At 57.1% G+C, this 25,670-nt stretch overlaps 1 protein-coding gene across 2 annotated transcripts in view; it reads right to left on the bottom strand.

The window, feature by feature from the left end:
- Positions 1-25,670, bottom strand: part of BOP1 (BOP1 ribosomal biogenesis factor) — a gene marked incomplete at its 5' end in the record, with an annotated part of 102,594 nt that overhangs the window by 37,835 nt on the left and 39,089 nt on the right. The gene's annotated exons all lie outside the window — the stretch shown is intronic.

A 25,670-nucleotide genomic window follows, 5' to 3' on the forward strand; every position in this document is an offset into this window, starting at 1 on the left:
AGATGAAGTCCTCACGCTCAGCGCGTAAAGGGCATTTCCCCATGCCAGCAGACGGTACCGGCTGACTCCCTGCACCCGCCAGGGTCAAGGGATGCCGTTTTACAGACGGGACAGAGCCTTGGCCAAGGCCACACAGGCAGGATTAGAACCTGGGCCCACAGACACAGCAGAGTCCCTAGACCGTGCTGCCGCGAGAACACACTAGTTACGGCTGGAAGGGGATTTCTAATGCAACCTCCTCCGTTCACAAGCTCCCAAAAGCATTCCGTGGGGGGTGCAAGGTCACGAGCCCGAACAGCGAGGAGTGCGCGGAAGACACGATCAAACGTGTGGGCCTTCCCCTCGTGCGTGTGCCCCTCTCCTGCCCCCAGAGGTCCCGCTAGCCGCTTCCACAAGAATGTGCCAAGAACTTCACGCCAGGTGAACGTCACAGGTGCGAACCTGGGGGCAGGGCTGGCCCTCCAACGAGGAAGCAGAAGCAGATGCAGCAGTGAGGAAGTCATTGGGGTCATTCTCCTGCTGCAGAGAGAATTGGGGGGTCCGAGTGGCGTGGGAGTTGGGCCCAGCGCTGAGCCGATAGCGGGGATCTCAGCTGCACTCAGCGCTGGGCTCCCACACCACCGCCAGGGGCCCGTATGGGCAGCAGCTGCAGTGTGTCCAGCCGTTTGATCCAACGCAGGCCTGTTCTGCGCCTGTGTTTTGCTGCCACTCTGCCCCGCCCCCCACGGCGCAATGCAAAGGCGGGCGGGCGGCTGGCACAGGGCTGGGACCAGCGGGGGGGTGGGGGGGATTCAGCACAGGGTGTTTGGGAGGGAAATGTTTGCAGACACACCCAGAGGATGGGGCTTCCCCCTCTGGCTGACCACACGCGAGATCCATCAGAGGCCAAGCCTGCCCGTGGCCCCGCACTAGACACTGGGCAGATGTTAGTGAACACGTTGCCTTTCGGTCCCACCTGGTAGCTCCTGGATGACAGACAGATCGACCCGCCATGCAGAACGGCTGAGCGCGCCCACATAACTTAGCCACCCTTCCTGGTGCACTGCCCGCGTACTCCCAGCCCAGCAGAGGCCAGTGCCCAAGGACACGCTCCCAGGTTTAGCAGGCCAGAAGAGTATTTCCTGCCCTAGAGGTCATTTCCATTCCCCTGCCAGCACTAGGCAGACAAGTGGACATCTGTGCGGAGCTGAGAAGCAATTGTCCTCAGCTGCAGGGCAGCTCTGCACCAGGCCAGCCCCTGGCTTCCATCCCATATTTGCTTGGTGATGGCGCAGGTAGGTCCAGGACTCTCCTATCCACAGCTCAGGTGGACAGAGGAATAAACAGCAGCTCAAACTGGGTGACTGGTCCCCCCTTTCGCCCAGCAAGTTCTTCCTCCTGCTCTGAAAATGAACCTGCTGCAAGATCGGAGGGGGCTCCTGGCAGCCCGAGGGGCAGGGCAGTCCCTGGAGCCAAGCTCCAGAGGCGACAGGCCGTTGAACCCGTCCCTCAGCTTAGGGTTATCCTTGGGTGCACAGATGGTTGCTGCATTTTGGCCTGACAGTGGGATGGCGAGTGCTCGTTCCTAGACCCTGGCAAAAGCCGCTCCGCAGCTACGGACTGGCTCCCTGCAGCCACTTGGCAGCGGCACCCATGGTCCTGGGGTTCCTGGTCCCAGAGGGAGACTCACTAAGCTGCTGGATTCCCCTCTTTTCCTCTGGAGTTTGTTCCATAGGTGCGCTCCCCTGGGGGACGCTTTGTCCCAAGCACTCCCCGAGGAGCGCAGCGACCTCAGCTGGTCACAGATCAACGTTCAGCTTCAAAGCAGCTGGGGGCTGAGCCATTAACTAGGGGGATGATTAAGACCAAAGCCTCAGACTGGGATCAGAAGCCGACCGGGGCCAAGTGAGGCGCTGGATTATGTGCCTGATGTGCTCATGGCAGCTGGGACGGTGGACAAGGCAGGCAGCCTCATTCTGTACCAGCCACAGCCTCTGCCTGACCCTCCCATTCAGCTTCAGCGAGAGGCCGGTTCTTCAAGGCATTTCTCTGTGCAGAGCAGCATGGCTCCGGCCTTGGCTGGGCTCTGCTGGAGCCAGCTGCTCCTCCTCTGGGAGCAGATTTCTCGCAGGCAAGCTGGCACTGTGGGCGTGGCTGCATCAACGAGAACAAGATCGATAACTGAGCGCCCCTGGCCTGCTGCAGGCAGCTGACCCCGCCTCCCACATGGGCTCATGTCGACCCTGACGAGACACGGGGATGGCACGAATCCCTGTCGGTGCCTGGACAGGGGGCGCAGTTACCGACCCCCACTCCCCGAGTTATGCTGGAGAGGAACCACTGGAGCAAGTGCTGTGCCGGGCCAGCGACTGCTGCCGGTAAGTGCCCACCGCTCTGCAAAGGCACCAGGTAACCCATGGCAGAGGTGGAAAGACGGTGGGGTGAGGGGACTGATTCATATTGAACCAAAACCAAATGTTTTTAGCTCTAAGCTGTCTCCCTCTCCTCCCTCTCTCCCCCTTTAGCACAGGCCTTGGAAACTCTTTGGGGCAGGGACCGTGGTGTGTGTGTGAGCGCTCTGCCTACCACGCAGTGGGCACTACGGGCAGATAATAAATGAGCAGTCTCACTTCACGATGCTCCATCTGGAGCCGGGTGCTGCAGATTCTGAAGGGCAGCTGCATTTGGCCTAATGTCACCAGTTAGCCAGTCCTGCTTTTTGAGGGTCCAATCCTGCAAGGGGCTCAGCGCCTCCCTGGACCAAGGCCTTGGCACCGGCAAGGGAAAGCAAATGCCCAGAGTGTCCGGGCTGCTAGGTGGGCATTAGTTCAGCGTGACACGGCCAGGACAAGAGGACAGCCTTCCGCAAGTCAAGGGCTGTAGCCTTGGCTCCTCGGCCTGGCCTCCTCTGGCTCCTTGGTGCCATGCTCTGCACTGATGAGCAGCAGCCGCGGCGGTAACCATCAACAGCTCCGATCTGGTGTGAATTAGGGACACCCGAGCACCAGTAGCAACCCGAGCCGAAGCCGTCGCCGATTCTGCTGCCTGAGGTTTCCGTCTGTGTCGCACCCCCCACACACATGCGCTGACCCCCTCTGCTCCCCAGCGTGGCTGGGATGTCTCAGGAGCAATCTTGAAACCAACAGCAGAGACAGCGGGCCTGCCGCCAGCCATGCAGCTTTATGGCACTTTCATACTTGTTAGCCAGACGATCGCCCAGGGATCATTCTCCTGCCAGCGGCCGCTCCGAGCAGCCACTGCTCGGCTCCGCTCGCTGCTCAGCTCCCCCCAGCCCTCCTTGATCTTTGTCCCCCCCAACCTCCCAATCACAGCCCGGAATCCGCCCCCACTGCCACACAGGGCGGATGGTAACTAAACATTCACTACCAGCGGGTTGGGGGCCTGGACGCGGGGAAACGGGCACACCCAGCACTCTCTTGACCCCCCCATCAGAGCCCCCCCTAAAAAGCCAGCTGCGTTTAAAGCGGAAAGTCCTGGGGCTGCTGGAGGCATTGGATCAAATCTGCTCCCAATCACTTCCATGCATGCTTCCCTCCCCCGTCCTGCCAGCTGCCTTCCCTGCCACAGGGCACAACACAGGTAACAATTACAGATTAGCCACCAAAGCCTTGGAAAGGTCTCTGAGACGAAAGGGAAAAGCCTCTTTCAAGGCACCTTTCTGGCGGCTGCCGACATGCTGCCCTCGGGGCCCTGCAGCCCTGTGTGCTAGTCACGGTCGCGACAGAACGGAGGGGCCGCAGAACCCCTCCCACACACAAGTTCAGGAATCTTTTCCTTCTTGCTACAGGTTTCCACTCCCTCAGTAGGTAACACAATCACATCACCTTCATGCTCTCCTTGTGCCCTGGCTAGGATCTCACCCTGATTAGACAGAGTTGCTACACCCTTTCCCAACAACACACTAGCAACAGGCAAAATAGAAGCGTCCGAATTGTCTGGTCTCTGGGATTTTACATAGACACTAACTGGATGTGACCTAGTTACAGGGCCATTCTCCCGAGCAGACACAAACTTAGGACCCTTCCCTTCCTGGGCTTTAGCTGAATCCAGAACCAGCTCTGAGACAACTGCACGACCCTCAACCATCACAGGCTGAAAGGCCCTTTCTGTCTGCTCCACAGACAAAGAGCCGGACACACTTTCTCCTTTATCAGACACACAGCTTGGGATCTCTTTCCCCTTGTCCCAGCACACAAGGCTGGTCACAGACAACTGCTTGGAGTCCAGGGTAGCTCCCTCCATAGGCAAGTCAATACCCCTGACAGACACAGGCACGTTTCCTTAAACTATCTAAACTACTACATGCCACAAGGGGCCATGACAGTGGTTCCCTTAACCCACCCAGCAATATTGTTAATCTATCCAACTATACGCTTAGCCCACAGAAGAATCTGTCCTATCTTGGGGCCTTCTGCCCCTCCACCCCCCCGAACATGATACATTTCTGTGGTGACCTAGAATCCTATTTTCGACGTCTCCGACTCAAGGAATATTTCCAACACACTTCTGAACAACATACTAACCCACAGAATCCTTCCTACGAACACTGCAAAAAGAAGGATTCTGGGTGGACTGCTCCTGAAGGTCAAAACAACAGACTGGACTTCTACATAGAGTGCTTCCACCGACGTGCATGGGCTGAAATTGTGGAAAAGCAGCATCACTTGCCCCATAACCTCAGCCGTGCAGAACACAATGCCATCCGCAGCCTCAGAAACAACTCTGACATCATAATCAAAAAGGCTGACAAAGGAGGTGCTGTCGTCATCATGAATAAGTCGGAATATGAACAAGAGGCTGCTCGGCAGCTCTCCAACACCACTTTCTACAAGCCATTACCCTCTGATCCCACTGAGGGTTTCCAAAAGAAACTACAGCATTTGCTCAAGAAACTCCCCGAAAAAGCACAAGATCAAATCCGCACAGACACACCCCTGGAACCCCGACCTGGGGTATTCTATCTGCTACCCAAGATCCATAAACCTGGAAATCCTGGGCGCCCCATCATCTCAGGCATTGGCACCCTGACAGCAGGATTGTCTGGCTATGTAGACTCCCTCCTCAGGCCCTATGCTACCAGCACTCCCAGCTACCTTCGAGACACCACTGACTTCCTGAGGAAACTACAATCCATCGGTGATCTTCCTGAAAACACCATCCTGGCCACTATGGATATAGAAGCCCTCTACACCAACATTCCACACAAAGATAGACTACAAGCCGTCAGGAACAGTATCCCCAATAATGTCACAGCTAACCTGGTGGCTGAACTTTGTCCTCACCCATAACTATTTCACGTTTGGGGACAATGTATACCTTCAAATCAGCGGCACTGCTATGGGTACCCGCATGGCCCCACAGTATGCCAACATTTTTATGGCTGACTTATCATAGAATCATAGAATATCAGGGTTGGAAGGGACCCCAGAAGGTCATCTAGTCCAACCCCCAAACTTAGACTTAGAACAACGCTTCCTCAGCTCTTGTCCCCTAATGCCCCTACTCTACTTGCGCTACATTGATGACATCTTCATCATCTGGACCCATGGAAAAGGAAGCCCTTGAGGAATTCCACCATGATTTCAACAATTTCCATCCCACCATCAACTTCAGCCTGGACCAGTCCACACAAGAGATCCACTTCCTGGACACTTTGGTGCTAATAAGCGATGGTCACATAAACAGCACCCTATACCGAAAACCTTCTGACCGCTATTCCTACCTACATGCCTCCAGCTTTCATCCAGACCACACCACACGATCCATTGTCTACAGCCAAGCTCTGCGATACAACCGCATTTGCTCCAACCCCTCAGACAGAGACAAACACCTACAAGATCTCTATCAAGCATTCTTACAACTACAATACCCACCTGCTGAAGTGAAGAAACAGGTTGACAGAGCCAGAAGAGTACCCAGAAGTCACCTACTACAGGACAGGCCCAACAAAGAAAATAACAGAACGCCACTAGCCGTCACCTTCAGCCCCCAACTAAAACCTCTCCAATGCATCATCAAGGATCTACAACCTATCCTGAAGGATGACCCATCACTCTCTCAGATCTTGGCAGACAGGCCAGTTCTTGCTTACAGACAGCCACCCAACCTGAAGCAAATACTCACCAGCAACCACACACCACACAACAGAACCACTAACCCAGGAACCTATCCTTGCAACAAAGCCCATTGCCAACTGTGCCCACATATCTATTCAGGGGCACAGGGCCTAATCACATCAGCCACGCTATCAGAGGCTCGTTCACCTGCACATCTACCAATGTGATATGTGCCATCATGTGCCAGCAATGCCCCTCTGCCACGTACATTGGTCAAACTGGACAGTCTCTACGCAAAAGAATAAATGGACCCAAATCAGACGTCAAGAATTATAACATTCAAAAACCAGTGGGAGAACACTTCAATCTCTCTGGTCACTCGATTACAGACCTAAAAGTTGCAATTCTTCAACAAAAGAACTTCAAAACCAGACTCCAACGAGAGACTGCTGAATTGGAATTAATTTGCAAACTGGATACAATTAACTTAGGCTTGAATAGAGACTGGGAGTGGATGGGCCATTACACAAAGTAAAACTATTTCCCCATGTTTATTCCCCCCCACCCCCTGTTCCTCAGAAGTTCTTGTCAACTGCTGGAAATGGCCCACCTTGATCATCACTACAAAAGGTTTTCTCCCCCCCCCCACCCCCCGCTCTCCTGCTGGTAATAGCTCACCTTAAGTGATAACTCTCCTTACAGTGTGTACGGTAACACCCATTGTTTCATGTTCTCTATGTATATAAATCTCCCCACTGTATTTTCCACTGCGTGCATCCGATGAAGTGAGCTGTAGCTCACGAAAGCTTCTGCTCAAATAAATTGGTTAGTCTCTAAGGTGCCACAAGTCCTCCTTTTCTTTTTGCGGATACAGACTAACATGGCTGCTACTCTGAAACATTTCCTTCACTGTCACACTTCTCCACCTAGCTAACAGGTAAGGTCCAGGGACACTCATCTTCCACTCTCCTGGCCTTCCCACACTGCTGACTAGACACAGCCATCAGCTCACAAGGCTGCCTAGGCTCATCCAGACTTTCCTTACCAAGCACCTTGCCACTCCCAACAGATCCCCTGCCCTGCCTGTGTCTCCCCACACTCAGCTGGGGTCTCAGCTCCCACTGTGCTCAGCGCTGCCCTTGCTGTTCCAGTGGCTCTCTGCTCTCCTTACAGCATCAGAGCCAGCATGAGCCCTGTCGTAAATATAAAGGGAAGGGTAAACACCTTTAAATCCCCCCTGGCCAGAGGAAAAACCCTTTCACCTGTAAAGGGTTAAGAAGCTAAGACAACCTCGCTGCCACCTGACCAAAATGACCAATGAGGTGACAAGATATTTTCAAAGCTGGAGGCAGGGGGAGAAAACAAAGGGTTCTCTCTGTCTGTCTGGATTGTTTTTGCCAGGACCAGAGCAGGAATGCAGGTCAGAACTCCTGTAAGGGCTAATAAGTAATCTAGTTAGATATGCGTTAGATTCTGTTTTGTTTAAATGGCTGATAAAATAAGTTGTACTGGAGGGAATGTATATTCCTGTTTTTGTCTCTTTTTGTAACTTAAGGTTTTGCCGAGAGGGATTCTCTATGTTTTGAATCTGATTACCCTGTAAGGTATTTACCATCCTGATTTTACAGAGGTGATTCTTTTACTTTTTCTTCTATTAAAATTCTTCTTTTAAGAACCTGATTGCTTTTCATTGTTCTTAAGATCCAAGGGTTTGGGTCTGTGCTCACCTATGCAAATTGGTGAGGATTTTTATCAAGCCTTCCCCAGGAAAGGGGGTGTAGGGTTTGGGAGGATTTTGGGGGGAAAGACGTTTCCAAGTGGGCTCTTTCCCTGTTATATATTAGTTAGACGCTTGGTGGTGGCAGCAGTAAAGTCCAAGGGCAAAAGGTAAAATAGTTTGTACCTTGGGAAAGTTTTAACCTAAGCTGGTAAAAATAAGCTTAGGGGGGTTTTCATGAAGGTCCCCACATCTGTACCCTAGAGTTCAGAGTCAGGAAGGAACTTTGACAAGTCCCTTCTCTGGTGTGCAAGGGGGCAGGGAGCATCTTTCTGTCCCACCCAGGCCCAGGGGGCTGGTTACAGGCAGGCAGGCAGCCTGAGCCTAGCAGCTCCTCCCCGCTGTCAGCCAGGTCATCTGCATTTTCACTGACCATTTCCCTCTCTGCCAACTGGTTCCCTGGATTCAAATTCAAACCCTCGGCCATTACAGGAGCAGGGCCTGGATCCTGTCCCAAAGAGACACAGTCACTCCCCAACAGGGTCTCTCAGCTGATATCCTGGAGAACCTCAACGACCAGCCAGCCTGACCCCTTCTGTGTCTGCACAGGGATCTGGGTCATAGGCAGGGCAAGGGGCTTAATCCCTGGGACCAGCTTACACAGCCCTTTAGCATCTGGTGAGCCTGCACCACCCGGGGCCTGACAACAGTTCTCTCTGTCCCAGGATCTCGCCACCCCAGGAATGTCTCCCCATTGACCTTCACCTTCCACTCCCACTGGGGGTCCGAGGGGCCTGACCCCAGGAAACTCCACACAGACATATAGGTTGGGGTCAGGAGTGGGAGCCTGTCCACCTCTCCATCCATCTGGCTGACGGAGTCTATGGCCTTGGGACCCAGCAAGGGAGCTAGACACCGGGGCTTTCCCAAAGAGTCCACCTGATTCAAATCTCCAGCCTGCTCAAAGGCAGAGAGGTGGGCATCCACATCCCCCCCCCGGGCCCTTAACCAGGGCAGCAATTTAGTCTCGAGGTTCCCTGTGGAACTGGCCCCCCAGGGTCTATCCCTATTCTCCCCAGAGAGGTCCCCTAGGCCTCTCCACCCCACCACTGCCAGTTCATGCTGCTGCTGCTTCTGCAGCTCTTTCTCGGGCTCTCGTTGTCTCTCACAGTCCTCTTGCTCTCTAGGACTCAGCTCCAATCCCGTCCGTCTCCAATCCCCAGATGGGGAACCCGATCGTGAAGACCCCCGTCTGGTCGGGGACAGGAGTCTTGGGGATGTCTGGCTACCAGTCCAGCTGCTCCCAGATCCTGCTATAGCCCCATTTGGGTCAGGAATCTGTTCCTTAGAGCGGTCATCCTCCTCCAGCTGCACGATTAACTGTGCTTTGGTGAACTTCCCAATGCTCAACCCTCTCTTTCTGCACAGGGTTACAATGTCCTTCTTAAGGAGATGGTGATGGGCCATCACTCTGCTCTTCCCAAGGTGTTGTGGACTCACAGGCCTGTGTGCTCTCAGCTCCCCACGGTTTCCAGGGAGAACCCCTAGTGTGCCAGCCCTTCTCGAGGTCATCACCTCTTTGCCAGGATCAAGCTGCAGACTCCTCCGCCCCTTGGACCGCTCGCTGCAATCCCCAGGGGAACCCTGTTACTGTAAAAGTCCTTCTCTCTCCCAAGGCCAAGCCGCTGGCTCCTCCGCCCCCGAGACTGCTCACCGCAGTCCCCAGGGGGACCCCATTACTGCACAGTCCTTCTCGCTGGTCACATATTCCCGGGGTTAACCGCCCCCCCGAAACCACTCCTCTCTGAGCCTTCAGCACGCCTGGTCCTCATCAATCCCCCTTCGTTTTGCTCCCCAGTCACTTATGGCAGGAAGCGCCATCCATGGGGAGCAGTACATCCCACCTCTGCCACCAGTTGTCCCGGCGTCCCTGGGCGATGATCTGGAACTGCTCCCCATGAAGCCAGTCAGGACTCTGGGGCAGTCTCCTTTCTGTGAGCAGCCTGTCTGCAGGACACACAGCTCACCCAGCTTCCACCTTCCTGGGTCTGACCTCGGAGCATTCAGCATCCTCTGCCCCTCCGTACACTTCCCACAGCGAGTCCACTCAGGTGGAGCTCCTGGGGAAGCCAGAGGGTCCTGCCCCCCAACTTCGCACTCAGACGGGACTCTCAGGCAGCCAGTAAAACAGAAGGTTTATTAGACCACAGGAACATGGTCTAAAACAGAGCTTGTAGGTGCAGAGAACAGGACCCCTCAAGCTGGGACCATTTTGGGGGGCAGTGAGCCAGACAACCACGTCTGCACTTCACTCCATGTCCCCAGCCAGCCCCAAACTGACTCCCCCTCCAGCCCCCCCTCCTCTCGGCTTTGTCCCTTTCCCGGGCCAGGAGGGCACCTGATTCCTTTGTTCTCCAACCCTTTAGCTCTCACCTTGCAGGGGGGAAGGGCCCAGGCCATCAGTTGCCAGGAAACAGGGTGTTGGCCATTCTCTGTGTCCAGACCCCTGCACACCCCTGCCCTCCAGGGCTTTGCAATGACCATACACCCTCATCACCTAAGAACTGCATAGGGGAAACTGAAGCACCCCCACAATATTCAGAGGAAACATTAAGAAGAGTCCCGCTTCGTCACAATAAGGCAACTCCCATCTTTTCATGTGCTGTATATTTATACCTGCCTACTGTATTTTTCATGCATCTGATGAAGTGGGTTTTAGCCCACGAAAGCTCATGCCCAAATACATTGGTTAGTCTCTAAAGTGCCACAAGGACTTCTCGTTGTTTTTGCTGATACAGACTAACACGGCTATGACTCTGAAAAAAGAACAGCGGGGAACACCCCAGCCAGGGATTGCCGGCCTTGGCTCTGTAACCATCTCCTCCAGGACTGCTGCAGCCCTGTGCTGGAGGAGAGAGCTAATCTGATAAGACAGCTGCAAGAGAAACGTCTGTATAGCTCCTATGCTTCCAGTTCCCACACCTTTTCCCTTGCTGCACTCTGGGGCTGGAAGGGACGGGGTGCACACCTAGAAACGTGTCACAGACTTACCAAGGGCTCAGCTCTGGGGAGGAGGGAGCAGGTGTGTGGGAAAGTATAGAACAGCTAATATTCAAAACAAAAAACCTTGCATGCCACATTCAAACTGCAGAGTCAACAGGAAGGCGCCTAGCTGCCAACACCCCCTAATTCAGCAGGGCTGCACACCCTGCACACATTGTGGTAGGGACTGAACGACAGGTGGCAGGATATAACAGGACAGTCTGCAACCCTCAGCGGTAACAGAGCTTTGGGATCTTGTCCCCTAAGTGGGAGACAGGGAATAACAGGAAATGCCCTCACTTGTCTTTGCCAGCGGATCACCGACTGGCTGGGGAGTGACTGGTGAGGAAGATACGGCCCCCTCGGCTTCCCACTCAGCTCCAACCCACGGTTTCGAACACCCCTCCATGTCTACATTTCAGACTCACGTTTCTCCAACCAGCAGGGACAGGAGTTCTCTCTGGGCCCGCCTGAACCCCCCAGCCTTGCCCCGCTCAGGTGCGTGCCCAACAAATCCTGCTGGAGCAGCTGTTCCTTCTCCCCCCGCACTGAACGCGAGAAACGCGACCGGCGGTTCTGAGTGAGCAGAGAACGGAAACGGTCTGGAGACGTGAGCGCTCACCATGCCCGCCGTCTGGACAACGGGCACGCGCCCCCGCTGGTGGCAGCTGTCGCAGCCGCCGGGCGCAGACCCAGCGTGGCAAGAAGAACGTCTGCACCTTGCCCACCGTACAGCTTCTGCCTCAGCTACCATAGGTGGAGCTGCCCCAGGGCTGAATCGGGCCGTTCGCTGGGGAAGACCAGGCCTACGCCGGCTCTCTGCCCGGCGCCGTGCACCCACGGGCCACACCGCACACGCAGGGCGAAAGCGGGGCTCACCGCCCACCTCAGGCGGCCGCAGCTGGGGACGAACGGCTGGGCCCGGTGAGGAGCCCCATCAGAGCTGCCCAGCGGGAACAGCCCGCAGTCCATTCACCCGAGGAAGGGTCTTTCCCCAACAATCTCAGCGTTACCGATGGGAACTGGCTGCGGGCCGGACGTACAGCATGGGAAAGCAATCGGGGAGGGCCAGGCCTGCAAAGCCCAGGTCAGGGACAGCCGGGCTCCTCCGCTACTGGGGAGTACGCTCAGCAGCACTGTGGTTTTGTACAGCCACACACGGCAGCCCTGCCATCTGTTGCAGCACAGCATTCTGCGACTTCAGAGCACCGACCCCACCGCGCTGGCCATCACTAACCTGTTTTTTTTAATGTCAAGGTCACCGGCTGCCAAGGAAGCGCTGAGCGATGGGCTGATCCCCAGGGTAAACCACGAGGGCTTGTTTCAGGCTACAGCCGTTTGGGAAATGTCCGGAATAACCTCTGCAAGCATGTTAACTGCCCTGAGTTACCATCGAGGGAGAACTCCAGCGCGGACAGTCCCCGGTGGCCAGCCGCACTGCTCACGCAGGGCTCTGGGGTAGTTCCCAAATGGAGCTCGGCACACTGGGCCAGTGGGGGCAGCCCCGTGGCTTCCAGTGCAAACAGCACCAGCAGCATGGCCGGTTCAGCTGGCATCGCCAGCTCCAGGCATTCTCTGCAACGGTGGAGACAGGGCCTGGCCGAACCGCCAGGCACCTAGACAGCCCTGGCTGCCTGCAAGCAAGCGGTCAGGAGGAGAGCACCCGCATGTAGGTCGCAGGGCAAGGGAAGGAGGTGAGAGAAATGCAAAGGTGCACACCTGGCTCCAAACACAGCCGTTCTGCAGCAGGGACTGCAACCCTTGAACACACGGGTTTACACAAATGGAGTCAGCCCGGCTAGAGGGTCTGGGTAGCGCCACCCACAGTCACCAAACGGGGAGCCTCACGGCGAGAACGGGAAGGACCCCCCGCCCGCTCTCAGATGACACTTCAACTTCTCACTGACTGGAGCCCGTGCCCTACTCACCCACCTGCCTGGTCATTCACTATGCCGCCAGCACCGCCAGGCGCGGCCCATGCAGAGGGCCCCAGGACAGGCGGATGGAAGTGGGAGCCCATCAGAACAGCAGCAGCGACCACGCCTGGGGTGACAGACCCTTTCTCCCTTACGCCCGGACCCCCTCAGGCCCCAGCCGGGAAGGGGGAAGCTGCACTGCAGACTCCCGGCGGCGGGGTGTTCTCCCAGGCAAACGCATGCACTAACCAAGATCTCAGTTTACAAGCGCTCAGCCCCTGCTCCCACGGGGCGAGTGAAACACTCAAAAGAAAAAACAAGAAAACCCAACACAGAACGGCAGCAGCACCAGTCCCAGGCTCCAGCTCTGCTCCAGGGATCAATTTCCCCCAACCCTTGCACAAGGCTGCGGGGCTCCAGGGAGCTCTGAGAACAGGAAGCCAGTGGTGTAATTTTGAAGGAAATTCTCAAAGCCAAGCCATTAAGGGCTAAAAAGGAGGCTGCATCCAATCCTATCGGAACAGAACAAAATAAAACACACCATAATGGCAGGTTCAATATTGAGAGTAACCCAATTCCAGATTTCCTCCTCTTAATCCACCAGGAACCCGCAGATGGCTGGGGAAGGGGGGCTGTGCCCAGCCAGTTGAACAGGGGCTGTCTCTCTGCCATTCCCCCACCTTCCCCCCACGCTCTGAAACAAGGCTAGCCCCCAGGAAGCACCACGGGAAGAGGGAGGTGCGGATGACTGCTAAGTGGGGGCAGGACTGGACACAGGAACACAGGCAGGACTGCTCCCTCAGGCCACCAGGGAACTCCATCTGAAACGGCCATGGCATATTGATTTCCTCCATCTCTGCTTTCGGTAGCTCTCCGGCTCCACACTGAGCACCCTGGGGCCCTACACGGATGCAACATTCATCTTGCTGGTTAAGAGGAAATCCACCACCACATACATCTCTTCTGGTCTCAGATGCATTGGGATCAAACACGCCATATGGCCCATGCCTCCAACCCTCTTCTTCAAATCCCAAACCCAGCACACGGGGATGGACCCGCTTACACCCTACCATGTTTCACTATATTCTTTGCGGCTTTCTGACCTCTCCACTTCCCTGTACAGTTGGTTACGCTGTGCATGCAGGGAGGTTTGCGGGGCAGGAGTTGCAGTAGGGCCTGACTGATTCTAGTCACCAGGCTCTGGGTTTGAATGCAACATGGACAGGTCAAACAAACCCCACTGTCAGCCTGTGGAGCTCTTCCATAAAGCAACCTTTGGAGGGAGGTCAGCGTTGATTCTCCTCCCCAGGACTCAATGCACCTTTCCTAGAGACCCTTGTGTCACACCCACCACCCCCCTCTGGCCAAGAACTGCCCAGCATCCTCTGGCCCGGGGTCACGGAGTCCCCGGGTGATGCCCTGGAACTGCTCCCTACGAAGCCAGGCAGGACTCTGGTGAGGTCTCCTCTCTGGGAGCAGCCTCAGGGCAAACAGCTCACACGGCTTCCACCTTCCTGGGTCTGACCTCGGAGCATTCAGCATCCTCTGCCCCTCCGTGCGCTTCCCACAGTGAGTCCGCCCAGGCCGGGGTCCTGGGGAAGGTAGAGGGTCCTGTCCCACAACTTTGCAGTCAGACGGGACTCTCAGCCAGCCAGCAAAACAGAAGGTTTATTAGACGACAGGAACATGGTCTAAAACAGAGCTTGTAGGTGCAGAGAACAGGACCCCTCAGCCGGGTCCATTTTGGGGGGCAGTGAGCCAGACAACCATGTCCGCACTTCACTCCACGACCCCAGCCAGCCCCCAACTGACTCATTCTTCAGCCCCTTTAGCTCTCACCTTGCAGGGGAGAAGGGCCCCGGCCATCAGTTGCCAGGAGACAGTGTCAGCCATTTATGTACACTGGCCCTTTGCTCTCCAACAATTACCCCCCTTTATCGCACCACCTAGAGACTTAAGAAATGCATTGGGGAAACTGAGGCACCCCTACAGTATTCAGAGGAAACATTAAGAACAGTCCCACTTTGTCACACCCGAGGTCACAGGAGTGGCAGCAGGTAACTTGGAAAGGGCTTGGGAAGACCAGAGCACTGGCTCTTGGCCCCTGCCACCCAAAGCTGCAAGCCTAGATCTGCTGGCCACAGCTTTTAGAAAACTGCCGTTTCCTCTGAAATCACTGAGCCGGAACCTGGGGAAGCATCGTCCTGGAGAGAATGGCCACAGAGCTGGAGTTTCTCCCCTGAAGTACCGTAGGCCCAGCAAGCAGCGGTGGGCACCTGCAGACAGCTGTGCCGCGAGCCATACGGGCAGAATCAGAGAACCCCAGGGACCGCAAGGGTCAGCAGGGCTAACCCTGCCTCAGTGCAGGTACCGTGGGGGAAGGAAGGTGTAAAGAAAATGCTAAAGAGAAGCCAGAGGGAAGCCCTTGGACTGTCTGTGAATGTCACCCTCCCCGTGGAGTCGGGAAGAGCCTGCACGGGCAGGCCTAGCTCCAGCAGCCCGAAAGGACGTATTCCAACAGCACTCCTGGCTAAGGCATGCAGAGCGCGTCTGGCCCAGCAGCCCCCAAGAGTTCAGCCGGGCTGGAGGCTCCAAGCTCTCGGTCTCCACGCACTGCGTGCAGCCCACGTGGGGGCCGCGTGTGGAACAGGGAAGGGAGCGAAGCTGTGTGAGCTGGCTGCCTGTGGGGAGCAGAGGGACAAGCCAGCCACGCACCACCTTGATGGGGCTGTTGCTCCTCCACCGCTCTTGTGCAATTGCACGGCGGACGGGGGTGTCGACATGTAGCAGACCGTCTCCACAGAGTGGCTAACAGCTGCGTGGTGCAATCTGCCATGTCAGGGGTAGGCCCCCCTGCTGCCCCAGCCCCGCCCACTCCCGGAGCTGGCCTGCCCAGCCTGACAGGGTACCCAGGCCCAGCCACGGAAAGTCTGCCCCAGCCAGGCCCTCCGCTGTGGACTACCTGTCCCCACGCATCAGGGAACGAGCTGCCGCGCTCACCACATGATCCATCACACGGCGCTCTGCCGGCATCCCTGCTCCGCACCTGCCAGGCTGCCAGGAAACACATGTGACCCTGCTGGGGCGAGCGCTCAGCAGCCCTTTCTTCCCCTGATTTAGCTGCTGCTAGGTGTTTTCCTCCCCTGCCTTGCCTCACCCCACTGCCGGGCTCGCACACTCAATGCCGGCCAGGTGGGACTCCCCAGCGCCAACACCAGCAGCCCTGGCTCCGGGGCCGAGAGACCAACACAGGCACAGGCTGCCCCTTCCCTGGGCTGAAAGAAAGGAGCCCGTCAGACCCAGCACCAGGCCCAGACGACACCTTTGAGGGAGCACAGGGTGCCCGGGGGATGCCCCCCTTCCGCCCCACATTGCATTTGCCTGCTTTAATCCTATTGTTTAGAAAGCAGGCCTCTCCCCTCGACAGCAGCAATCGCTTCTGGCTTGGGCTGTGCGGTTTCCCTCCAGTGCCGGAGCACCCCCCCTCCCCGCCTCCATCTCCTCCCCTTCCCCCTTCCAAAGCAGCTCCAGCTGTCAATGGCTCAGATTGGAAGTGCAGGTACGGGGCTGGCTCGCTGCCCGGCTCCCTTGTGTCTGTCTGGTGAAAGAGGAAGCCAGTCCACCTCTGGAATTCTTCACTCTCTCCTCATTCCTACTCCCCACTTCTCTCCTGGGGCCGCGGGGTCAGTCTCTCTCTCTCGGTCTCTCTTTTTTCCCTTGCCCCTATCGGATTACAATGCAGGCAGTGTTCACTCCAAATCCCCCACTGCACGTTAATTCTGCTCCTCTGTCTCGAACTACCAAACTGCCTTCCTGTGCCTCCTGTCTTTCCAGGCCTTCTCCGCTATTTTTTATCTCTGACAAATAGTGCACGTCAGCTCCAACTGGAGCGAGCGGGACGGGGAAGGGGCTGGGGGAGCAGCCGGCATCCCAGGAGGAGAGCGAGCATGCAGACATGCGGACCAGGAGCCAGGGGTCAGCTGGACAGCACAATGAGTCCCGAGAGCTCAGAACAGACACCCTGGCCCCTCCCCAAGCCCTTGGCTGGTGTGTTAAAACCAATATCGATTCCAGAGTCCAAAGGGGAGGCATCGGAGTCCAGTGCTTGGAGCAGGACTCCTGGGATCCCTTCCCAGCTTTGACACGGACTCTCTGGGTGACCTAGGGCAGATTACTTTGCCCCCATGCCACAGTTTCCCTCTCTGTAAAAGGGGATCTTACCAGCTGGCCTCACAAGGTGGCATTATGAGGCAGGGCTGTACAACGCTCTAGTGGTAAGTAGGAGGAGCACACCGGGGGGACAGACTCCTGGGGCGACTGCTCAGGGGGCAGGCCTTGCCCCCAGATCAAAGTTGTGTGGGATCCCACGGCAGGGGTGCAGCAGGAGAGTACTCACCGGGCCCCAACTTGGAAGGAGACCTTCCACAGACACCGGACAGGCCACGGATGACAGCGCAGGAAGGGACCGGGCGCAGGACTCTGGACCCCTCCACGGGGTGAAGCAGGCCTCGGCTTTGCCTTACCTGGGCCAATGGCTTCCCTCTGCAGGAAGAGGATGCAGCCCTTGCCGGCCTGCTGGGCAGCCGAGCCAGACCGCAGCTGTCTGGTCTGGTTGCAGGCAGCCTTCTTCCCCATGGGCTGATCAGTACGTGACTCCCACAGCCCCACAGCCCTGTAAGTAACAAACCTCTGGACGTGCAAGCTGCCCCCCAGCTGCTAACGGGCTGTCCTCAGAACGCACCTGGCTGACAACCACAGGAGTCACTTTCCTGAGCACGCTTGGTTGCTGGCTCTGCTCCCTGGAGACAGGGGGGAAGGGGCAGCAGGTCTGTGTCCTGGAGACCCCAGCACAAATGAGCTTTTCACAGCCAGTGGCCACCCCCCTCCGCTTCACCCCTCTTCCTGGCCCTGTCACAGCCACAAGGACCAGGCGGCAAAGGCAGAGAGTGGATAGCATAGGGCCCACTCAGCACTAGCATGGGAGGACAGCCTGCAAGGCGCCTGTGACCTCCTGCGGGTGCCCATCAGCAGGGCTGGCCCCCTGATGGCTATCTGCTCCCCCTTGGCCAGGCTGAGCCGAGTCCGGGCATCGCCAATGGCAGCTTCCCCAGCAGCATTCAGGAAGCTGTGCCCCCAGAGTGGCAATCTCACCGTAACACGAGAACGGCCACACCGGGCCAGACCAATGGTCCACCTAGCCCGGCAGACGCAGCGGCTGGGGGCCAGGGCTTCACAGGGAGTGAACAGAACAAGGGGATTACCGCGTGACTCATCCCCCATCGTCCCCTCCCAGCTACTGGCGGTCGGAGGTTTAGGAACACCCAGGGCATGGGGCTGCAGCACAGCCCCGGGTCCCCGAGCCTGGCAGCAGAGCAGGACCTGGGGCAAATGCTGTTCCCTTGCATTGGCACAAGAGCAAGGGGGAGCAGTCCTGCAGCCCAAGAGGCTGGTCCCTGGCTCTACGCCCTGAGCTGCACCTAGGTCCCGGCCACCACCTCTCCCCACACCCCAGCCCTGGCTTGGACTGAGACAGAGCCCTGCTCCCCCACCGCTAAGGCTGGCAAGCGGGGTCCCCATGCCACGAAACCGGGGGTGTGTGTGTGTGGCAGTGGGGGTGGCAGAGCATCTCCTGGCAAAGAGGCACGATCAGCTGGGTTCCCCCACCACACACAGGAAGCTTTAAGGCAGTTAATGAGGGGGAAAGCGCTCACTTGCTTCCTCTCCTCCCAGACCATGGTGGGGACGGCAGAGGCTGCCTTGGTGCTCTCCCCCAGCCGCAGCCAGGCCTGATTTATGGAGGGTTGTTTTCTTTAGCAAAGCCAGCTGTCAGCGGCTTTCCTGTCGGTGCGTCTCACCCTGCACCTGGAAGGGCCGTGGGCCTCGGGGCCAGACCTCCTCTTCCCAACGGGCTCGGAGCGAGAGCGAGCGGCAGGCACACACGTGGGCTCTGGGCAGAAAGCTGCCCTCCCACCCCACGCTGGGCAGCACCCAAACGTGGGGTCCCCCCTCAGGCCAGCCCCCCGCTGAGCTGCAGCCCCCTTGCGCTAGGCCATCTACGGGCCTCTGACCGTGCTCTTTTCAGGCCAGTGTGATGTAGCCAGGACGCCCGCACCGCTATCCCCCCATGGTGCAGCCCCAGAGACAGGGCCACCGAGCAAGGCACAGCAAAGCAACCGAGGCAGATGCTGCTTAGCCACAAGCCAAGGGGCCTTCCCGACCCCAGCCTCCACCCACGCCCCACAGCACTGCCCCTGCTCCCCAGATGCCGGCAGCCGGTGCACGAGCCTGTCAATGGCTCCCCCCCAACCCCCGGCCGACTTACTGCCCGCAGCAGAAAGTTTCCCTCTCCGCAGCCAAGATTCCTCCGTTTTGGCTTCTGCTCCCACAAGCCCAAATCAAGTGTTAATGTTGGCAGGTTCCACTTTCTGCTTTGACGCTGCTTGGACTTTTCCGTTCTCGACACCTTGGGAGCTGCTCCCAAAGGGGACGCAGACCCCCGCATGCCCCACGGCACTCTGCCGTCCTCGCTAGAGCCCGGAGCCTGGCAGGTGTCTCTGGGACTTCGCCATAGACACAGGGACACCGCCTCAATGGCCGAGGCTGTTCATCCACCACGCGTCTACCCCGCCGGGCACACACCAGCAAGCGGGGGCTTGGAGAGGCAGGGCTGCACCCACACAGCTGCAGGGAACAGCCCGGTCCCATCGCTGTAGAGGAAGGTTGTGGTAAGGGACGACCACAGAGAATTTACACCAGGGCCAGAGGTGGAGACACCCCCCCCCACCGGCCACCCCCCGAAGTTTCCCCACTGCTCTGAGCCGGACACGGGTTGCTTCACGGTGCGGGGGGAAAGGGGACGCAGCTTTCCACAGGCCGTATGGGAGGTTCACCACTACAGCCCTGCTCAGCACTTTGGGCCAGCCCAGCTCGGAAGCTGCTCCAAGTGGCTGCACTGCTGGGAAAGACCCCTTTGGGGAGGGGATATCTCCATTCCCCCAACCCTCACCCTACAGGGCCCCCTCCATGGCTCTTGGGGCAGCAGGCCGAACCCCACAGTTCAAGGCAGGACAGCTAATGAGGCATGGGCCAAAGGGGAGGCCAGTGAACACTGCACGGGAGGGATGTTCGGGGTCCTCTAGCGGGGGGGAGGGGGAACCCACACAAGACAGTTACTTGATTTTAGGGTGGGGACTGGATCCAAATCAACAGGGGAGCTGCCAGCACCAGCCGACAGCCTGAGCTGGCTGCAGCCAGCACCCAGGGCTGTGCCCAGACACCGAGTGTCAATCTGATCTGAATACGACCAGTAACTCCTCTTCGGGGCGCTGCCTGCACCCACGGGGCTGCCTTGCTTGCAGCCTGGATGCCAGAACCCCCTGCTGGCCTCCCCTGTAAAGCAACTGCCAGCATCTTGCTTCTCTGCAGAGCAGGCCCAGCTCGTTAAAGATTATGAGAGGCGAAGGCTGAGCACAGCTCCTCTGCTGGCTCTGAGAACAGGCCAGGGAGGGGGAAGAGCGGGAAGGGGCCCTGTGCAGGTGGGTGGCAGCCCAGGGCACAAGCCACCGGACAGCGGCCTGTAGGACACTGCTTGGGGCCAGTGGACACAGGAGGGCTGGCCAGCTTTCCCGGCCCCGGGGCAGGAACAGTTCCAGCAGCACCAGCTAACGCCTGCCCAGGGCCTCTGCTCTGCTCGGGACTCAGGCGGGGGACCCTCTTTCTGGGCGAGCTCAGAGATGCTTCTGCCCCTCACTCCCACAGAGAGCCAGCCACATGCTGGCTCTAACCAGGCCCCGCACAACCCCGGGGGACCCTCCTCTCTCAGCCAGCTGGGTGCAGAGCTAGAGCGGGAGGAAAGGCAGTGGGATTAAATCCCTGCCGTCAGATGATGGGTTCAACGGGTACCACAGCCCCCCCCGCAGGTTCTATATGCACCTGCATCTTTCCCCCCCGCCAGCCTGGCTCCACCACGCTAGGCAGGACCAGGCGGCATGGTGAGCGCAGCCCACAACCCAGCAGAGCAGCTCCCAGGGACCTGCCAACAAGAACCAGCCCCAGTCTTCTGTGTCAACGTTCCCGCTGCTCGGAAAACAGCCCCTGCCCCAGCACAGCCCATTGAAGAGACATTTCCTGCCAGTGCGGGGAGAGAGCAGAGGAGGGCCCAGGGCGCATCCAGGACGACAGCCCCTTCAGAGCCATCCTTCAGGATGGGAGCCCAGGACAATGCTCTGCACCGGGCTCACAGCCCCGCTCCAGAGAGACGGCAAGTGCCACGCGCAGAGAGTGTCCAGCTGTACCTCAAATTGGCACTCCGCCAGCACCCCTCAGTCCTGAGTCACAGCACCCCAACACCCAGCCCTGGGCTTCTCCCCAGCTCTGCCAGCGCCCCTCAGTCCTGAGTCACAGCACCCCGACACCCAGCCCTGGGCTTCTCCCCAGCTCCGCCAGCGCCCCTCAGTCCTGAGTCACAGCACCCCGACACCCAGCCCTGGGCTTCTCCCCAGCGCCCCTCAGTCCTGAGTCACAGCACCCCGACACCCAGCCCTGGGCTTCTCCCCAGCTCCGCCAGCGCCCCTCAGTCCTGAGTCACAGCACCCCGACACCCAGCCCTGGGCTTCTCCCCAGCTCCGCCAGCGCCCCTCAGTCCTGAGTCACAGCACCCCGACACCCAGCCCTGGGCTTCTCCCCAGCTCCGCCAGCGCCCCTCAGTCCTGAGTCACAGCACCCCGACACCCAGCCCTGGGCTTCTCCCCAGCTCCGCCAGCGCCCCTCAGTCCTGAGTCACAGCACCCCGACACCCAGCCCTGGGCTTCTCCCCAGCTCCGCCAGCGCCCCTCAGTCCTGAGTCACAGCACCCCGACACCCAGCCCTGGGCTTCCCCCCAGCTCCGCCAGCGCCCCTCAGTCCTGAGTCACAGCACCCCGACACCCAGCCCTGGGCTTCTCCCCAGCTCCGCCAGCGCCCCTCAGTCCTGAGTCACAGCACCCCGACACCCAGCCCTGGGCTTCTCCCCAGCTCCGCCAGCGCCCCTCAATCCTGAGTCACAGCACCCCGACACCCAGCCCTGGGCTTCTCCCCAGCTCCGCCAGCGCCCCTCAATCCTGAGTCACAGCACCCCGACACCCAGCCCTGGGCTTCTCCCCAGCTCCGCCAGCGCCCCTCAATCCTGAGTCACAGCACCCCGACACCCAGCCCTGGGCTTCCCCCCAGCTCTGCCAGCGCTCCTCAATCCTGAGTCACAGCACCCCGACACCCAGCCCTGGGCTTCTCCCCAGCTCTGCCAGCGCCCCTCAATCCTGAGTCACAGCACCCCGACACCTAACTCTGGGCTTCTCCCCAGCTCTGCCAGCGCCCCTCAATCTTGAGTCACAGCACCCCGACACCCAGCCCTGGGCTTCCCCCCAGCTCTGCCAGCACCCCTCAATCCTGAGTCACAGCACCCCGACACCTAACTCTGGGCTTCTCCCCAGCTCTGCCAGCACCCCTCAATCCTGAGTCACAGCACCCCGACACCTAGCCCTGGGCTTCTCCCCAGCTCTGCCAGCGCCCCTCAATCCTGAGTCACAGCACCCCGACACCCAGCCCTGGGCTTCTCCCCAGCTCTGCGCTTCTCCCCAGCTCTGCCAGCACCCCTCAATCCTGAGTCACAGCACCCCGACACCCAGCCCTGGGCTTCCCCCCAGCTCTGCCAGCGCCCCTCAGTCCTGACCCGTGGCAGTTCACTACTATTCCAGGCTTTCCAAAAAGAACACATAGGAACGGCTGCACTGGGTCCATCCAGCCCAGTGCCTTCCGAAAGCGGCCAGTGCCAGATGCTTCAGATGGAGCCCATTGAACGGGGGATTTCCAATGCCTGTCACCAGTGCCAGCATCAGGCAGTCAGGGACATCTGGAGCAACCATCCCCCACTTCCCAGAACAGCTTTGCCAGTACAGACCTAGACTTTGCCGAAGTGCCATTCGTGCAGCAGACACATGCCCACCAGAGACCGGGCCGAGAGAACGCCATGGCGCATTCAGAAATGGGCACCGATCCCTAACGGAGAGGCGGCTAACTCGGCCTTATTTACATAAGAACGGCCGCACTTGGCCAGTGCCATGGCCCACCTAGCCCAGGGTCCTGTCTTCTGACTGCTCAGTGCCAGGTGCTTCAGAGAGAATGAACAGAACAGGGCAATTTATCGAGAGATCCATCCCCTGTCGTCCAGTCCCAGCTTCTGGCTGTCAGAGGTTTAGGGACACCCAGAGCATGGGATTGTGTCTCTGTCCATCCTGGCTAACAGCCGATGATGGCCCTAGCCTCCAGAAACGTGTATCATTCTTTTTGGAACCCAGTTACAGTTCTGGCCTTCACCACATCCTCTGGCAAGAAGTTCCACAGGTTGACTCTGCATTGTGTGAAGAAACACTTCCTTATGCTTCTTTTAAATCTGCTGCCGATTAATTTCATTGGGTGACCCCTGGGTCTTGTTATGTGAAGGGGTAAATAACACTTCCCTAGTCACTTTCTCCACACCTGTCATGATTTTATAGATCTCAGTCATATCCCCCCTTCGTCTCTTTTTTAAGCTGAACCGTCTGTCTTTTTTAATCTCTCCACATATGGAAGCTGTTCCACAACCCTAATAATTTTCACTGCCCTTCTCTCTACCTTTTCCAATTCCAATATATCTTTTTGAGATGAGTTGACCAGAAATGCACGCAGTATTCAAGGTGTGGGCGTACTATGGATTTATAGAGAGGCATTATATTTTCTGTCTTCTTATCTATTCATTTCCTAATGGTTCTTAACATTTAACCAGCTTTTTTGACTGCCACTGCACATTCAGCAGATATTTTCAGACGACTCCAAGATCTTTCTTGAGGGGGTAACAGCTAATTAAGATTCCGTCATTTTGAATGGAGAGTTGGGATGATGTTTTCCAATGTGCATTAATTTGCATTTATCAACATTGAAGAGTTACAAAGGGTTCTCACTAAAATGGGTGACTAGGCAACAAAATGGCAGCTGAAATTCATAGTCAGCTTTAGAACTATCTTGTCTACTTTTGTATTGTCGGCAAATTTTGCCAACTCACTGGTTACCCCTTTTCCCAGATCATTTATGAATATGTTGAATAGGATTGGCCCCAGTACAGACCCCTGGGGGACACCACTATTTACCTCTCTCCATTGTAAAAACTGACCATTTAGTCCTACCCTTTCTTTCCTGTCTTTTAACCACGAGAGGACCTTCCCTCTCATCCCATGACAGCTTGCTTTGCTTAAGAGCCTTTGGCGAGGGACCTTGTCAGAGGCCTTCTGAAAATCTAAGTGCACTCTACTCACTGGCTCCCCCTTGTCCACATGCCTGTCGACCCCCTCAAAGAGTCTAGTAGATTGGGGAGGCAGGGTTTCCCTTTACACAAACCGTGTTGACTCTTCCCCAAGAAATGGTGTCCATCTCTGCGTCTGGTCACTCTGGCCTTTACCGGTGCGGGCCAGTGAGCCCAACGACAGTAATTTCCAGGGTTGCCTCTGGAGCCTGTTTTTTAAAAATCATTGTTATATTAGCTGCCCTCCAGCCACCTGGTGCAGAAGCTGATTTAAGCAAGAGTTAGTAGTTCTGCAGTTTCACACTTGAGACCCTCCAGAACTCTCGGGTGGCGCCGTCTGGCCTGGTGACTTATTCCGGTTCAGTGTGTCAGTTTGTTCCAAAGCCTCCTCCACTGACACCTCAATCGGGGACAGTTCCTCAGATTTGTCACCGGAAAAGAAGGGCTCAGGTAGAGGGATCTCCCCCGCCTCCTCTCCAACAAAGACCGATGCAAAGAATTCATGCAGCTTCTCTGCAACGGCCTTGTCATCCTTGAGTGCTGCTTTAGCACCTCGGTCGTCCAGTGGCCCCACTTACGTTTGGCAGGCTTCCTGCTTCTGAGGTACTTAAAAAAGGTTTGCTGTTAATTTGTGTGTCCTTAGCTAGTTGCTGTTGAAATTCTTTCTTGGCCGGCCTGCCTTATACTTTCACACTTGACTTGACAGAGTTTATGCTCCTATTTTCCTTAGTAGATCTGACTTCCAATTTTTAAAGGATGCCTTTTTGCCTCTAACTGCCTCACAGTTTAGCCATGGTAACTTTTTTTGGTCCTCCTCCTATTTGTTTTATATGGTATATACATTTAGTTTGAGCCTTTATTACTGTATTTTTAAATAGTCCGTGCACTTTGCTGCCATTTCACTCTTGTGATTGTTCCTTTTCATTTCCATTTAACTAGCTTCCTTATTTGCATTCAGTTCCCCTCTGTGAAGTTAAATGCTGCTGGGCACTACCCCTACTTCCATAACACCAAAGGCCTGAACGAGGCCTGGGACCCCACCACGCTACTCTGACAGGTGTGGCAACTGGCCAAGATAAACCTGCACCTGATCACCCTCTGGCTCGTGCCTACACCAGATTGGGCCCTAACCCACTGTTAGCCTTGGCTAGGTCTGTTGTAAAAACACAGGAGAGCGGAAGTTAACTCTGCCATGGACCAGGCCCCACTGGGCTAGGTGCTGGACAAACCCAGAACCAAAGAAACTTCCAGCCCCCAAGAGATGGCAAACACACAGCAGTGCCAACCCTGGCTGCTCCAAGGACCTACACCTGTTCATGTCTTTTCTACGGCACATATCAGTCCCACTGCCCTAGTATCTAAGCACAGGACGGTCCTTAGTGTCCTCAAGTTGGGCAGTGCTGTAATCCACATTTTGCTGACAGGAAACTGAGCCACACAGAGGCCAAGTCCTGAGTTTTGACTGCTTATTATATTTAAAATACAAGGGCCACCATGAAGTTAGAATTGTGATCCAAAGCTGCCCCTGCGTTACTGAGAACCCCCAGGGGACAATGAGCAACACAACGGTCAAAGCCCCATTGCTGTGTCTGGCCGCTTGGTTTCCCTCGGCATCCCCTCAGCTCGGG

This window comes from Lepidochelys olivacea (assembly GCF_965140295.1).
Source record: "Lepidochelys olivacea isolate rLepOli2 genome assembly, chromosome: 2".
Taxonomy (NCBI): domain Eukaryota; kingdom Metazoa; phylum Chordata; order Testudines; family Cheloniidae; genus Lepidochelys; species Lepidochelys olivacea.